The following is an 18,248-nucleotide window of genomic DNA, read 5'->3' on the forward strand; positions in this document are numbered from 1 at the left end:
CACTACAACGATCGACACACGTAGAGGTTAAAATGTCGCAGAAAATGGAGATTTGTTATCAAATATTCTCTCGCATTTTATGGCCGTCAAACGTTACGGCTGTCTCACGAAACTTTATTGTTTTTTCCACCATGCGAGTAGTTGAAACTACTATTTGACTCTTCTATGTAGTTTCCGGGACGGAACGCTAGCCATATCAAATACCAAAGCATATATGGAAAGGAGAGGAAGAAACAGATAAAAGTATTCATTGACAGCATCGATCCACATTCGTGATTTTTAATGAACTAATTTTTTTTTAGGTAAAGGCTGATAGTTTCTAAAGAAACTGTTTGGGGCTGCGTCGGTGGGGGTAATGACGAAGCGAATGACGAAGGGCTAACGCTCGAAACTTCAGCTTTTATAATCGTAACGGTGGGCAATTTACCATTTCAACTTTTTTGATATATTCAAATAATATTTTTAGGGTTCCCATTACCCCACACGCCAATCCGATGGCAGTCAAGAGATAATTTAATTGCCTTGCGACGTAGATCAAGAGTTGACCATAAACGAAAGGAGACGAATATGACGGTTGACGCCTGACACCCTCTGCGTATTCATTTTATTATTGACTGTGTTTTGTATATTGTTTGGTCGTCCCCATAGTTTGTTTTTGTCGTTTGGTTCGCTTATTTCGATGCTCCCGTTTGGTCGCTTCGGTGGTTTCGCTTGTTTCTTTTCGTTTTGCTCTTTCGAGTTTTAGTCCATGCCATTCAGCTTGGCTGTTAATGGCTGTCCAAAACCCATTTTTTTTTTCATTCAAGATCGATAGGTCTGGTTAAGTGTGAGTATGTAAACATGTTTGTATTGTTGTAGACTCGCGTGTATTTGTCAGGAATAATTTCAACTGAGGGGAGGGTTGCCAGGGAGACTTCTCAAAGTCTGTGAGAACTGCAACACGGGTTCGTCTGCCGTCATTGCATTTCGATAAGGCTATGAAAACACGGAAAAAATACTTCTATTTCTCAAAATAGCAAAGTTTCGAAATAACACACCCTCTGGCCAGTTGAAGCAGTGCGCCTAACCATTATACAAATGCAAGGTGAGCAAGGCTTTGAAGCATTTCCGATATTTTTCCCCCAAATCATTTGAACTTATTTGAGTTTGCTCGACAGGAAACATTGATGAAGCTCTAAGAATTCCCGATGGGAACTTTTATTCAGTCAAGATGTGCTTACTGCACCGTCATTATTCTAAGATCATCTTTCTCTCTTTTTTTCAGAATATTGACTTTAAAATTTTCAAAAAACCTTGGGGTCTGAAACAGGTTTTTTTAATACGAAAACATTTTCTATTAGCTAATAGTTATTAACCTGTAATTTTGAAGGAAACAGCCAATCAGAAAACTATTTTGAACTACCATGTGCGTGTTTTAGAATAACAGATTACCACTGTCACCATAATATGCATGATTCATATCCACAAAGTATAGCAATGGTGCCTCGTCATTGTGAATGTAGCGATAAATTATTGCTATGAAAATAACAACTGAAGGAGGATAACATTTCGAGTAGCTTTTATAAAAAAAAACCGCTGATCAAATAACATATCTTAAACTCTTATCCCCACTATTCACGACAACGACATAAAGCTATGTGTATAATCGAAAGCCCTTGCGCGTGAAACAATCAGTCGCGTTATGTTTCTCTACACCACCTAAAGTGTGTCAATTCATGAAAGGGAAAAAGTGATCTCAGATAGATCTGTTACAAGCATTTTAGTCTGATGGCGTAATTCTCTCGAGGCAACGCATTTGGGCCCTAAAAATGAATTCACTGTTAACTGGCTAAATAAACAAAGAATGCTAGTCAGTAATTAATACTTAGATCTTTACTTTTAGCCCCGGGCTACATCATCAAGAAGAAAATATAGTTTTCGCTTTGTCATCACGCATCCCACGTTATTATGTTAAAAGAGTTGGAAAATCTGTTCTGGAACACTTTCGTACCAGTTTTATTTGTTTTACTCAGATCTTAAACGGCTACAAAAGGCATACTGCGTCTTATTTTCGCGGAGACAACTGACTTCAGTAGTTTGCATAACAATCAATTTCCCGCATAAAATGCTTGCAATTGCAATAAACAGCTGTTTCTAGCTCAAAACAACACTTTCTGTGTGACCTGTGAAAGATTTCCAAAAGATAACAATCAACGAAGCCTTCTTCAGGGATACTGGCAAGGTAAATTTGTTGCGAATCAAATGCTACAGCAATTTTGCCAAGAGTTTGCGTTTGGTTCAACTAGATTCAACTTGGCAACAGATAGTGTTTTTATTTTCCTATGAGTATTTCGATATTATGCGTTAATATTCGCTACAGTAGAAGACGTAGTCTGAATTGCAGCGTTTACGCAAAACCGTATTCAATTATGAGTAAGAAGTGAACGGAAAAAAAGAACCAAAAAGATATCGGTGTTTCGAAGGTTTTTGTGAAGTAAATGTCTCTTTTAAGAAAGCAAAAATACACTTTCGTGCGAAACAGCGATAGGAACATCAATAGAGCTCTTTGTTTTCACGATGACAACCATTTTTTCACAAAAATGCTCCAACTGCACCGTTATTATTTGAAGTTTATGTTTTCGCCTTGTTTTCAGAATTTTCCCGGAAAGTCTTAGAAACACCAACGGAAATGAAACAGGTGGTCAATTACGAAAACATATATCAACATATGTCATGTGAACTATCATGTGCGTGTTCAAGTGAAGATAAGAAACCCGCTCATTACTAGTAAAGGAAAGCATTAGCTCGTTAGTTTTAGACGATCAAATCAAACAGAGTTTTTTGACTTACTATGCCTAATTTTATATCGACGAAAAAATTAATGTGTATCATTTAGAAAAATTTGTGGAGTATGAAAAAAAAAACAGGCACAGTCTGTGGCTTTGCACCACTAAGCCGTTATATGTGCTAATATTAATAAAGAGAAAAAATCTTCATTGATACACCCGTTTTCATTGGAGTTATTATTATCGCGAAGTGACTTCTGTTATGCTTACGCTCTGAAAAGACTTAAATCTTTGTAAACTGGCTAAATAAACAAAGGGTAGCAATGATCATTGATGAATTTTTGTTAGCATGACTGCTAACGAAACTTAATATCTCTGCCCTGAGGCTACATCATTTAGAAAAAAAAAAGATTAAAACAACTTTCTGCTCTGTCATTACACGTCGCGTGCAACCCTATGGAGAGAGTCCTAAAAGTTATGCTGGAACGCTTTCTCGGCAAGATAATTTCATTTTGATCATGTTTGTTTTCCCTAAACCTCAAACGGGTGTTAAAAGGAGAAATGAGAGTACATTTTAACCGGAAAGATCTGATGTTAACGATTTGCATAATGGTCAAATTGCCGCATATGCCTACACTCAAAGCAGCTGGTTCCAACTAATCTTTTGATAGGTTGTAAAAAGATAATTCTCACAAGCCTTTCATACCGAGAAAGAACATTTTGAAAGATCTTCAGCGACAGTAAATTTGCCTAAAGGCTCTCTTTGGTTCAGTTGACAGTTCCTCAACGCATACAATGGAAAACAAAATGACGATGACCAGAAGCTTCCATTTATGGGGAATTCTCGTGTTATCAACAACTCTCCTGAGTGAGTGCGAAAGTTGTTTTCAAAAGATTTATATTCTTTAATATATATCATAAGTATACCCGGATGAGCCGAACCATGGCTTTCCGAATAGTGTTCGCAAATAACAAAAAAGCAAAACAGATAAAGAAAAATTGAGTGAAACCACCTGAGAGCGCTAGAACTAGAATGGTGTTAATTAAACAAGTTTGCCCTTCATCACAGTTGACAAAGGCGACTTCCATTAGGAAGCCAATACAAACGATTTTAAGGGATATGCTTCAAGGAGCTAATTTAGCAATGTATTCCTAAGCTCCAACCTTTTAGTCTAATTTAACTCAGGAGTCTTTCATAAAATATGTAAAGTTTTTGCGCAAATACGCAAATGGTGATGGTATAGTTTAAGCCCATTTTTTCACTTGAAATGACATGAGAACTCTGGGATAACCAGTGAATAGTAGTTAGCGTTTGTGAACATATGAAAATCATATATGTGAACTGCGGTTAAAGAAATTACTACGAGAACGATCTTCGCAGTTATAAACACTACTTAAGCAGTAGGGTCTGAAAAAAAAAAAAATTACCAGGCCTATGCGGGATTCGAAACCATGACCTCTACGAAACCGGTGTAGTACTTTACCAACGAGGAGCCAGCTTTTCAAAACCTCTCATAATTCAACGATTCTAGTAGCTAAGCAACTATATCTCTAGTCTTCTTTTAAAATGGTTCAATGTAGTTTTTCTATTGCATTTTCAACTTTTATTTTGGTCCTAAGTAGCTACACTGATTTATTTTTCTTATGAATTCAGTCGAATAAACAACAGTGGTTAATTCAAGCTTTTCGTCAAAAATATTTTTGATACTCAGGGATAAAATGGACGATATGCAGAAATATACTTGGTATTTAGAGAAAGCATATTTCTAGACATTTATGTTACACAGCTCAATTATGGGAGCACGGCGTCATTCTTTACTCTAGCCTAGAGACACCTGCAAAATGGCACAAAAAGAGGATATATTTCCGGGCATACTGATGATGCATAATTCATCGTACTACACCCCTGGAAAGGAGCGGCCTATCCTTGTCAAAACTAAATAGATAAACATATATATATATATATGATTATAACAAACTGGTTCAAGACTTGTGGATTAAAATCGAGCTTTTGGCATGAATAATAATGTTCCTTTCGTCGGCGGTGATGTTGTCAAATTCAGATGCGAAGTTGAGTGCTTTGTTTAGGAGATTAAGGTTGATGTATGGGTAGAATTCTTCTATGCCGAAGCAGATGAAGTTAGAAAGGCGAGAACTGTACTAAAATTTCCAATCAACGCTGAGACTGGGACCTTTGATGCCCGCCCAATTTGAAAAAATTATCCACATTAATTATAGTTTATTCTTTTTTTGGAGTGAAATTCCTGGCGCTTATTCAAGCCTTCAAGTCAACGCTGGTTCCTTAACATTTTCAATGAATTCGACAATTTTTCCATTTCTTTTTATTGTGATAATTTGTCGCGTAGTAATAACTGTGTTTGTTTATATGTGTCATCACGCCCTATATGAATCTATTTAAGGAATTTGTAACTCATTGTATTACAACTGATGAAAGTCTCGGACCGAAACGTATTTTATTAAACTTTCTTAGACTTGTTATTTGAGTATATGTCTTTCTTAGCTCGAAGTTGTCCGTCCTCGTGTACTACAATATTTTTCTTATATATATATATATATATATATATATATATATATATATATATACAGATATATATAGAAGTAGAAGGTTGTAAGGGGTCCCACAAACAATGCTGATCAGTCTCAAGCGCGCTGCCTGGAGGATCACTGAAGCGATCGTGGGCTCTTGAAGTAAGGTAAATAAGAGCAGAAATGTAATGGTCAAGAGGCCAACTCCAATGTAGCTTTGTTGGTTTAATAGCTCGACGTTTCGACCGTCTCGGTCTTCCTCAGGAGCACACTAATTACATGAACAATATTCAAATTTAAAATTCGTGTCAACAGTAAACATGTCATGACGTAATAATATCAAAAAATAGAATAGATAACAGCGAAACGTGTCATGGTGTCTAAAATAGATAAATTAAAGTAGTTATAATTCATGTAGTAAGCTTATTGATAGTAGGATTGAGTCCTAATATCCAATAATTTTCTCTTGCTTTTCTGATTTCTTGATTTTGACTTCTAACTTTTTCAATAACCGTAAGTTTAAGATGGTCGACGCCACAGTTCTGCTATCGGCGATCGCAGTGTTTTGTGGGTAAGCATCTGTGTTAAATTACGCCCTTTTCGATAGGCAACGAGAGGTGTTTCTTTGAATATGGCCTGTGTGTTGGACGATGTCAAGAGTCTTTGATGGTGCTCCTTGAGGATTTTGTGGATGTTTGGCAGTGCTGGGTTGTAAGTTATTACAAGTGGTACACGGTCAGTGGAGGAAATAGGTTTGCTTGTGAGCGCTTCCTGCCTTGATGTTCTCCTTGCTTTCATTATACATTCCTTAATCATATTCAAAGGCCATATTCAAAGAAACACCTCTCGTTGCCTATCGAAAAGGGCATAATTTAACACAGATGCTTACCCACAAAACACTGCGATCGCCGATAGCCTCTGACACAGCCCCCTCCACTGATGAATCCCCACACGGTATAAGCAATCCACACATTCAAGTTCCATCTAACACTACCTGTACAATCTGTGGTCGATCATTCCAAACTAACAAAAACCTCAAAAGTCATTTCTTTCATGAACATAAAAAGCAGAAACCATTGCAATCCACTAGTCCCGGATTCTGGCCCTGTAGGGCTGACATAAGATGCAACTGCTGCAAAACATACGGGCAATTTACAGGGTCAGTTAAAAGCAGCACTATAGGAGAAACGATAACACTGCGACAACACACGTCATGCAAGACTAGCAATGTAATATACCTGATTGAATGCAGCAAATGTAACGATCAGTACGTAGGCGAGACAGGTCACCCAATTCACCACCGTGGCAATCAGCACCGTAGCGACATCAAGGGCGGACATAAAAACATACCCTCTGTCAGACATTTTAAGAACTGTGGCGTCGACCATCTTAAACTTACGGTTATTGAAAAAGTTAGAAGTCAAAATCAAGAAATCAGAAAAGCAAGAGAAAATTACTGGATATTAAGACTCAATCCTACTATCAATAAGCTTACTACATGAATTATAACTACTTTAATTTATCTATTTTAGACACCATGACACGTTTCGCTGTTATCTATTCTATTTTTTGATATTATTACGTCATAACATGTTTACTGTTGACACGAATTTTAAATTTGAATATTGCCCATGTAATTAGTATGCTCCTGAGGAAGACCGAGACGGTCGAAACGTCGAGCTATTAAACCAACAAAGCTACATTGGAGTTGGCCTCTTGACCATTTCATTTCTGCTCTTATATATATATGTTGAGTTACAAAAATACGAAAACTACGTTTTCATCCCCACAGGCCGGTTTCGTGACTGTTCACTCATCAGGAAATTTTCTTGATAAGAGTATTCGTAGCCATCGCTTATATACTATACGAATTTGCATAAGAGGCGTGGCGATAGAATTAAATGCGTTGTTCGGTTATTACGCATGCATGCGCAGTATCGATTCGTTTCTCTAGCGGCATGAGGACACCAGTTCATTATGCTCACTGAGTGATGATAATTCAGGTCGGCAGCGATACCATACAACAAAACGTCTAATAAGATATAGTACAATATGTTTATGTGCTCACTTTGCTGTAGCGGTGAATTCCATGAAAACTATAAGCTCCTCGTATTCAACAATTGCCTAAATCTTTGTATCAGCGAAAGTCTTTCCTGACTCTTCTTCTTGTCCTAGTTATTGTCATGACTGGTAATCATCATTTGTGTTACTTTATTTATTAATTTTTTTTTTCAGGCCTTGGGCTGGGCGATGATGTATGCAACCAAAATATATGTACATCGGATTGTCATAAAAAATATATTAATGAAACTCCTTGCAATCCACTTCAGTGTTACAGTGGTAATAATTCTTGTTTTATGAAATGCAAGACGACAGGGTGCAAACAGAATTGCAACAATGCAGTTCAATTATGCGAGATGGATCTGGAATGCAGCGAAGGGGACTGTGAACAAACTTGCAATGCTAAAACATGTAAACTGAACTGCAGTGGAGGAAAGTGCAAAAAACAGGAATGCTCTGAGGAAGTAAAAATATGTGAGATGGGTCAAGATTGCAAAGAAGGGGATTGTGAATAAACCTGTGGTGCTGAAAACTGCAGTCTGACTTGCAGTGGGGGAAAGTGTAAATTACAAGAGTGTCAAGATGAAGGAGAATTATTTGCAATGGATCTGGAATGTAGCGAAGGGGACTGTGAACAAACTTGCAAGGCTAAAACATGTAAACTGAGCTGCAGTGGAGGAAAGTGCAAGAAACAGGAATGCTCTGATGAAGTAAAAATATGTGAAATGGGTCTAGATTGCAAAGAAGGAGATTGTGAACAAACCTGCGATGCTGAAAAATGCAATCTGACTTGCAGTGGGGGAAAGTGTAAATTACAAGAGTGTCATGATGAAGGAGAATTATGTGCAATGGATCTGGAATGTAGCGAAGGGGACTGTGAACAAACTTGCAATGCTAAAACATGTAAACTGAACTGCAGTGGAGGAAAGTGCAAAAAACAGGAATGCTCTGAGGAAGTAAAAATATGTGAAATGGGTCTAGATTGCAAAGAAGGAGATTGTGAACAAACCTGCGATGCTGAAAAATGCAATCTGACCTGCAGTGGGGGAAAGTGTAAATTACAAGAGTGTCATGATGAAGGAGAATTATGTGCAATGGATCTGGAATGTAGCGAAGGGGACTGTGAACAAACTTGCGATGCTAAAACATGTAAACCGAACTACATTGGGGGGAAGTGCAGAAAACAGGAATGCTCTGATGAAGTAGAAATATGTGAAATGGGTCTGGAGTGCAAAGAAGGGGATTGTGAACAAATTTGCAGGGCTTAAAAATGCAATCTGACCTGTATTGGGGGAAAGTGTAAATTGCAAAAGTGTCACGATGAAAGAGAATCGTGTGCAATGGATCTGGAATGTGGCGAAGGGGATTGTAAACAAACATGCGATACTAAAACATGTCAACTAAACTGCAGCGGGGGAAAGTGCAAAAAACAGGAATGCTCTGATGAAGTAGAAATATGTGAAATGGATCTGGAATGTGGCGAAGAAGATTGTAAACAAACTTGCGATGCTAAAGCATGTAAACTAAACTGCAGCGGGAGAAAGTGTAAAAACAGCATTGCAGCAATGGAGTACGAGTGTGCAGCATGCATTGTAACGCTATCGATTGTACACAAACGTGCGACAGTCCCACATGTCACATGGCAAGAAGCTGGCCTAGCAATTCTCAGGATGGGGTCATATGTTCTGGGAATGGTGGATGCTGTGGAAGTCTCATTCCTAATTACGACTCATTACCTTTCACGGAGGGAGTCTATCATACCCTCTGTGACATGGGTAAACAATGCAGTTGCTTTAAATGTCTAAATGGCTCCTGCAGCACTCCAGATTTATACCGCTCGATTATCATCACACCTGCCTTTTCTACAACGGATCGAGTTTTTTCAACTCAAATTCCAATGCTGCAACGAACAGGAAACTCCCATACTTTTTGTGAGTAAAATTAACTAAGTGAATACTGAATATACCGTAATATTTTTTTACGACGAAGTGTCCGCGATTCTTCATATAAGATAGTGCATTTTTAATGGTTCTTACTCCAAATGCCTTGTGCTTAACGATAACTTTCTAATTATCGCTTTCATTTCATTTTGACAATTTGCTTTTTCCTCAACATTTAGCTCTTTTGCAAATATCGTCGGCGTCACTGTTACCTTTACTTTTACCATCACCATTATCATCGTCTTCAGCATTGTCATTAGGTGTGGAAGCATCAGAAACGGCAAAATCAGAATCAACCCTATCATCAGAATCAGCCCAATCATCAGAATTAGTATCAACAAAACCATCAGTATCTTTATCATCACCATCTTTATTAATAGCAGCAGCAGTATCGTCATTAGGTGTAGAAGCATCAGAAACTGCAGAATTCAAATTTAACCCATCATTAGAATCAGTATCAAAAAGATTATCAGTTTCTTTGTCATCAACATCATCATCGCCAGCAGCAGCATCGTTATTTCCGTCACCATCGTCATCTCCGCTATCATCAACTTGGAATATTCCGTCATTGACATTGGAAGCACTGAGAGATTTGGTAGGTACATGAGTATTGTAATTCCTCTTTCTCTTTGTAATTATAATTATCATAGCCTCTGCCAATCGCCAACCTTCTCGTGTTTCTTCACCACAGGCAAATGACTCTATTTCTAAACTCACTGAAATAGATATCAAGAGAAACAATTCTTTGAAGGTATTATTGCACGTATTGCTCATCTATCACATGATTGATATAATATTTCGATATTAAATATGCAATAGCTTCAAAAATGACGTCTCCAACTGAACGCAGCAATTCGTAAGCTTCAAAGGTCTTTTAAACATGGACCGAAGCATACATTTTATTTCAATGCATCCCTGTCTACATGGGTTTTTTTTTAATGAAAATTGAAATAAAATGTAGACAGGGATATGTCTTCTGAAGAAGAGCAGCTCTTTCACTTCAATACTACGATGATGGTGATTAATTTCGATCTTGATTTGTCAAAAAGCCTTTTTATTTCTTAAAAGAGAGCCAACGGGACTGCGAGTCTCCACTAAAAGCCACTCATTACTTGCCAACAATTACACTATCAATACAAGCCGGGAGTAGTCCTCATTACCAACATTATTACTTTCGTCAAAGTTTTGATCTGTAACTTCAAGCTGATTTTGTTGAGGTAAATATATTGCCAAGTACCTCAATTCATAGTAACATAAATAACGGTATTTTTGTCCTCACAGGAGGCTGTGCGTGTATTTCAACACTTCACCGATAACCTTCTGAACATCACGAAACCCCATGCAGGCCAACTGAGTAATAAAGAAGATGAAATAAAAATAGGATCCATATTTGAGGTGGCAGTCGCCTTCGAGGAATTTGCTCTTAATTATGGTAAATACCATCTGAGTGGAACGAATCCATCTGCAAAAATCACTAGTCAAAACATGGGTGAGTTGAAATATTCATAGATTTTCTGATTGATTAACTAGTGACTGACTAACTGACCTATCGACTAATTGAGTGCTCTGTCTACTGCCTGGCTAAATGAAATACATACAAATAGAAGCCGTAAGAACACAGTAAGTTAGCCTGTTTCTCATCTCAAAATTTAGTTTGAGTAGGTGCATCGAAGAAAGTGCTCTATTAACTATTTGGTTTTGTTCGTGCTGTTTGTTTCTCTATTCTTAACATATCAGAACAACAGTACATATTAAATTTTGGTGAAATAAACCAGGATCGCGTTTAAGTTTTTGTAATGTTGTAATGCTTTCCAGATCTTAGATCACGCCTGTACGTGTTTCCAACTCAAGATAAAAGAAGCTATTCACATTCAAAGAGAAAAACCTTCTTTGAATCAACAATTACATCATGTAAATCTAACGCTATCCTTATAATTTTCACATTGTCACGTTTTCTGTTCTTACTAGCTTAATTAGCATGTACTTATAAATTCAACTTGTAACGCTTTGTTAATCAACTGAAGATGACAGAGGTTTCTGTCGAAACATGTCTTTTAAACTAAAAATTTTTGTCGTTTTCTTGAAATTTATGTGCGTACAAAATAAGATAATATTAAAAAATGTTAATAATGATAATAATAATAATAATAATGATAATAATAATGATAAAACTTCCACATATGCTAATGTTATCTCACAATTCCAATCATCATCTAACATTTAGGCTTCTCCTTCTTCCTTCTTACAGTTGTGGCCATTAAAAAAGGTTATCACTATGGGACTGACTTCTTCCTCAAGGAGGAAGAATGGCAAGCTAGTATTAATATTTCTGCAAAAGATTTTGCTGAGAATGGTTTGTGCTAACCAAATTTTTAACTCTAAATTATACAATATCTTGTTTTGGATTTTGCTCCATTATTTATTCTTTTACGGTTAATCAACAAGCAAAATTTAACTGAAAATGATGACATAGCTAAGAAGATACTAACGTCCAGATAAGTCGAAACCCATCGTTAATTACACTGTTAAACCCACAGAAAGTTCGAGGTTAATGACCTAGTTGAGACGTTGGAGGAAAACTCGAAAAATGTGTAAATCACTTGCGTCTGGCTCGTGGCGGATTTGGAATACGTGTAAAGCTGGACTGATATCATGGTATGGGGTTATACAGAAGACATTTTAACACAGGCTAATTTTTTTGTTTTTAGGGTCAGTGGTTGTTGGGTGTGTGTACAAAGATCTCCATGGATTACTGCTGAGAAACAAATCCATCCGGAAAGAAACTGATGGTCCAAGGTGACATTAAAAGATAAAATATTCAAAGATTACTTCGTGCCTAACGTGTTTATATTGAATGGCCCGCGTTTTTTGAGTGCGTCTGAAGACAATTTCCAATTGTCATGTTGCTCTTTAAACTCTCAAAAAACACAAAAAGAACTTACTTTTTATCCACATATTTTAGAAAACGGAGTTCTCCAATATAAAGTTAATGGGTACCACAATGCATTGCCACGAAGCTTTACAGCATACTGAGGTACGGTTACTGTGAAAGCAACATGAGTAATTTTTAGAAGGATTTAATTTTATTTACAGGTACGTGAACACTAAGATTGTGACAGCAGCTATGAATCCCAAGCCCGAACAACTACGGCAAGATGTCATCTTGAGGTTTAAAAACCTGGAGGTAGCAGTATGAACATCGAAAGATCATTTCAGATCGTCTGTGTTGTGTTGGTTGGCTTTTAAGAGAATAACGTAATATAAAAATATTTTTATAGGTTGTTGACAAAATAAAGCATTGCGTGTTTTGGAGTGGCTTCAAAATAAGGTAAAGCATTTCTATGATTTACGATTGGTTGAAAGAGCATATTTCATCAGAATACAAAGCTCGTAGCTAAAGTTTTCGCATTATTTACCAGTTTGTATGATGACCGACAATTACTACTGCGTTTCCCCCTACACTTCTCTCGTGCTCTAGCCGCTTCCTGCTTACTTTACAATGGGACAGAGCACAGCCAAGGCTTCTTTATTTGCTGAATACATTTATTTCCTTAACATGATTTAAGATCATATATTTCTTCAGTCCAAAGTTGAGTGTAGGTATTGGAAATTATCACTCGAAGAATCTTTCGCAATGTATTTTTATCCCGGTTAGCTCAATTGGTAGAACGCCGGACTGTTGTGCGGGAGGTCGTAAGTTCAAATCCGGCCTGACCACTCAGGGTCTTTAAATAACTGAGAAGAAAGTGCTGCCTTTGTAATGATATCTGCAAATGGTTAGACTTTCTAGTCTTCTCGGAGAGGATAAATAGAGGTCCCGTCTCCCAAGCCCTTGTATGTGATAAGAAATCTTGTGGGACGTTAAAGAATCAACACACTGTTCGAAAAGAGTAGGGCACGTAGTGCCCGGTGTTGTTGTCTATCTTTGTGTAGTGTCTATCAAATTGATGCGGGGTACTGCGCCTTTCAATATTGTGTAGAAAAGGCGCAATATAAATAAAGAATTCATTCACGAATTCATGATGTCAGATTGCATTGTCGGTGACGATTCTTGACGTTTTGATAATCTGAGGTGAAGTCTGAGCGATCAATTCTCTTGACCTAGGCTAGAATTGTAATAGACTTAAACTCTTTATCTGATTAAGGTGGTTACCATATTCTTGCTGTCATTGAGCTTAACGCTTTTACTGCCACCGAGTTTCAGGGGGAACACTTTCGGAAGCTTTATACGTTGTTATTTGTTTATTTCTGTTACCAACGCTATCTTTATTTGGAACACACGTTTCTTCTTGTCTTCCTCCAAGATATGCATTTTTGTTAGTTAGTATCACCGAAAATATATTGATGGTTTTTTTCTCTGAAATACCAAAACAAAGGCAGTGAAAACCGTAATTGATGTTTGAAACCTTGATTTTTTTGTATAAGATCATCTTTCTCATTTGTAACATAATTTTTTAGTCCAGACGGGTTTTCAGAGAAGGGTTGTTATGTGGATCCATCGAATAGCAATTCCGAAGAGACAGTTTGCAGCTGCAGTCATTTGACTCATTTTGCTGTCTTAGTGGACTTCAGCGGTGGCACAAAGGTAATATTTTTCTTAAGTTACTTTCAAGTAATAGGTCCGTGTGGTCAATTAATGTATCGTCCTCTTTTTTATGTTTATTTGTGCCACAGCTCTCCACCAAGGACATAACTACTCTGGAGATCATCACGTACGTAGGATTGAGCCTTTCTATTATCGGAATGCTATGGACAATAACTCTGTATTTTTTCCTCACGTAAGTATTGTAATCAAAAGATCGGGAAAATACATTAATAGATACATTTTTTCACGCCGACTACGATTGGAAAGGCCTAGGTGTTAATTAGAAACTAAATCTGCACAGCAGGTTGTGGGCGTCTCTCGTTATCATTGACTGTCCAAGCTCACCTGCGTACTGTAATTAATCTCTCTTGCTTCCTTCCACGTGGTTTTGTTTTTTTTTTCTTTGTTTTTGTTTTTTGGTGCTGTATATTACTTTTGATTTTACCAGAGATGCCCGTCAACCTCTGTCTCAAATACGCTTAAGCCTTGCTGTGGCTTTAGGAGCTGGACAAATAATATTTCTTACTGGAATAAATGCCACGGAAAACAAGGTGGGCGGCTTTTCTGTTTTGTAGAATATATTCAAAGATATTATAATCGAACAAAACAAAATAAATAACGACATATGTTGCTGTTTTCGTTTCCACTTTGTGTAGGCTGTGTGTGTCACAGTAGCAGCTCTTATGCAGTATTTCCTGATGGCTGCTTTCTGTTGGATGCTGGTCGAGGGAATTTATCTCTACCTGTTTGTTGTAAAAGTTTATAACATCAACACCAAGATGCACGTGTATCACGTCATGTCATGGGGTACTTTGTTTTTACAGCTAAACTTACCTGATACATTCACTGTTGTAAATTGTGTCTTTAAATATATGAATCATTTTAAGTCATTTTTTTTCTGTAAAATTGTGCAATAGGTTTGCCCCTAGTTATGGTGGTACCATTTCATTGTGTATCGCTGCTGGGAAAGAAGGGATAAAAAGCTATACCAGTGACAAACTGTAAGAGGCGCAGCTTTCTTTCTCTTTTTATCTTCTAATTCTTCTTTTACATTGTTAATTTTGTTTGCTGAAGTTTTGGCCTTTTTTATAATTTGCTTTGGTATCCTTACTAACTTTTCTTAAACTCCTTCTCATAAGGATGTCAATATTGTCAATTTTTCCAGATACTCTGACCAAGGCTGGGCAGAGAAGAGAAAGAGAAATTAAAATGACCAATCTTCCAAACACTTTTAATCAAATTATTATTTAGTCCATATATTTACTTTTTGTCACATTCCCTTTTTTCTCCATAATCTTCCCTTCCGATCGTTACCCTATTCTTATCATCACATAATCATAAAAATGCAGTATCATTTTGTAAGTTCTTAAGAGCTGCAGTTCGTATGTTCACATTTTTATTTTTACTTTAGTTTTATTTCAATTTTCCTTTCTTCATTTTAGTTGTTGGATGTCGTCAGAGAACAATCTGATTTGGATATTTGTCACATTCGTGATTACAATTGAAGTGGTAAGTTTCTGATACGGGTTATTCATTTTTCTCCTCATATCATCGTCGGTGATTTTAGTATTTGACTTGAAATGTGCAACACCCATACCCTAATGCAAAGATTTTCAATAATTTCCTCGCTTCAAGATCAACTTGGCTATACTCGTACGAGTCATTAAGGAGATGACCAGTATGCAGCCAACAGGAGACAAGCAAAGTCAACAAATACGGTGAGATAGAGCTTTTATATTGAACAGAACTGTTTTGATGTAATTTTAATAGTTTACGTCTAGCTGCCTCAAGGTTTTGTTGAAATTGATCAGGTTAGCACAAATGTTTCTAAGGGTGATATGCATTCTATTAACCCGCATGTTTACGCCCCTCAGAATTGGCATTAGAGCATGCGTGGTGATGATTCCCCTTCTGGGTGTCACGTGGCTATTTGGTCTTTTGTCGCCATTACACATAGCTTTTTCCTACATTTTTAACATCCTCAACTCTACACAGGTGAGTATCAAATATTATCATCTCATAATTTTATACATTAACTTATCAGTGTCTAGATCACTTTATACTATAGTAAACATAGAAAGCATCTTCTGATTGGTCAATTCCGTTTCCAAGCGGATGCTTAATCAAGTTATAGCGTTTGGCATGGGATTTATGAGCTTTCCTCGCGTTGTAACAATATCCCGTATGGCTTTTTCACGTTTAGTAGGGTCCGGGAAATGCGTTCTATCGCCTAGCTATAACCAAACATTTTATTGTGATAATATGAAACTTGTAATTTTAAACCAGACAGAACAGAATTAAATTAAAGTTAAAAAAAAATAGCGATTCCCCTGTTTATGAGATTCTCACGACTCCAGAAGTAATTTGATTTCTCTGTGTTTTTTTTTTTTTTTTTTGAGACCTATGAAAAAAAATAATAAACCTTTAATGCAGTTATCTCTAGTCATATCACAAATCACAATTTATCTGAAAAACAACTTTTTTTTTTTAAGGGTTTCCTGATTTTCGTTCTTCACTGTTTGCGAAACAGCCAGGTAAGTTAATTTGAAAAATCATACATATAGTGTAGAGAATGTGGTTTTCAAACTTAAATATGCATTGGAATTTTTTTTCTTACTTTACATGTCTATCTGCAGATTCGAGAGCGATTCAAAAGAAAGGTGAACACCATTTTTCCATCTACAAACAGTGGAAACTCCACAAAGAAGAGCTCACAGATTAATCCAAGCGATGTTGGTGATATGTGGGTAGCTGAATTGCAGTCTTGCAATGAATTTGACCTCAATGAAAAACCCTCAACTTGAAGGAATAGATTCAACAGACCGAGTACAAAAGTCAACTGTCTCATTGTTCGATACGATCATTCTGAGCACGGTAGTTAATCTATAGCGACTGTTTATTTTCGATCTGTAAATAAAATGTCGGTAGTTGCGATTACACCTTTAGCTGGGTAAATAAATCGTTTATACGATGTTAGCCACTACTGATATCTGGATCAAGGATTCTAATTCGGTGATAAGGCGACTTGCCAAAGTCGACAGCCTTTAACGGTTTTTTTTTTAAGCCAAGTGCTAGAAATGTAAATTTTTCAAAAGAAAAGTATTTGAGGCTGGCTGTCGATCAAGGTTAAAATTCTTCACAGTCTTTTCTTCACATATTTGTGTATCCGTTCATCTTATGATTGCCCCAAACTATTTAGTTGGAATGTGGGGGTAATTTGTATGATGCATCATATCGAGGCTCATTATGTCTTCAAACAGTGCTCTGTTTAACTTTGATTATGATACGCATTTTATTGTCTCGTCTTTGAATTCTATTATGCAATTTTTTTGCTTATATTTAACAAATGGTAGACACCACAGCGTACACTATTGAGTTATGGATGCACACGGGAGGTTGCTAAGCACGAAAGAAGCGCAAGAGTCGCTCGAGGCGATAGCCGAGAGCGACTCTAGCTTCTTGAGTGCTTAGCAAACCTCCCAAGTGCATCCATAACTCAATAGTGTACGCTGTTGTGTTTACCATTTGTTTTATAACATAACATTGATACATTGTAGCTAAAGAGTTCCCTTTTATTTAACAAATCTTACGTGACCAGAAAAAACAAGTGCTCGTGGAAAAATAGTCTTTGCATTTGCTCACGTCAGCAGCGTACACCCATGGGCAAATGGAGGACGCTAAATTGACCAATCAGAGCGCGCGCTTTACTCTGGTTATGTTATAATGCATGATGGTGTCACCTTTTTCTAATTTTTGAGGAGTTAAACTCCCTGTAAAATACCAAATACTATTTGCATTTGTAATAATAGTAGTTACAGCTGACTGTTAAATTTTATCATGAATAAATGAAAGGACAAATAAACAGATGAAATAATTACAAAAAAACGAAAAAAGGGGCAGTTCTGTGAATGATCAGTTCCCGCGGCATCGCTCAAACGTAGTACCCTTTCCGGTCACAATCCTTCGATCACTTTGGATTCAAAGGAAGAAATTGAACTTATTTGAAATTCATTGAAACAAGTCCGATTTACAGCGCTGTGAAATAGAAATGTAGACGAAAATTGACAAATATCACGTTTTCTTCTTCCGATAAATCGAGAGCAAGGATTTAAATCATAAGATGCCTAGCAGTCCAATCAGACCCTCTCTGTGACTGCAATTTTTTTCCTTTTTTTCCTTTTTTTGCTTTGTTTGTTTTGTTTTGTTCCGTTATCTTCTCTTTTTTTGTTTGTTTTAATACTCAGTCAATATAGTCAGCGCAGTAAATTAACAACTTCAGGCGCCTGGCATGTTAGATGATGATTTCCGCTGCTAAGAGATCGTCCGAAAAAGGAACAATTGGCCAAAAAG

At 36.9% G+C, this 18,248-nt stretch overlaps 1 protein-coding gene and 2 pseudogenes across 14 annotated transcripts in view; 2 read left to right on the forward strand and 1 right to left on the reverse strand.

The window, feature by feature from the left end:
* LOC148736918 (uncharacterized) overlaps nt 1–18,248 on the reverse strand; it is a 700,731-nt gene that overhangs the window by 539,664 nt on the left and 142,819 nt on the right. The window lies entirely within an intron of this gene.
* LOC148736950 (uncharacterized) lies at nt 3,490–8,643 on the forward strand (annotated as a pseudogene). The gene is made up of 2 exons (XR_015997241.1): nt 3,490–3,633; nt 7,548–8,643. The product of XR_015997241.1 is annotated as an uncharacterized LOC148736950 (transcript).
* LOC111344550 (adhesion G protein-coupled receptor L4-like) lies at nt 8,783–17,314 on the forward strand (annotated as a pseudogene). Its single transcript, XR_015997171.1, has 18 exons — nt 8,783–9,304; nt 9,493–9,908; nt 10,005–10,064; nt 10,595–10,802; nt 11,562–11,666; nt 12,022–12,109; nt 12,407–12,497; nt 12,592–12,641; nt 13,772–13,898; nt 13,988–14,091; nt 14,347–14,449; nt 14,555–14,705; nt 14,816–14,899; nt 15,341–15,407; nt 15,534–15,616; nt 15,773–15,893; nt 16,391–16,432; nt 16,535–17,314. The product of XR_015997171.1 is annotated as an adhesion G protein-coupled receptor L4-like (transcript).

This window comes from Stylophora pistillata, chromosome 2 (assembly GCF_964205215.1).
Source record: "Stylophora pistillata chromosome 2, jaStyPist1.2, whole genome shotgun sequence".
Taxonomy (NCBI): Eukaryota; Metazoa; Cnidaria; class Anthozoa; order Scleractinia; family Pocilloporidae; genus Stylophora; species Stylophora pistillata.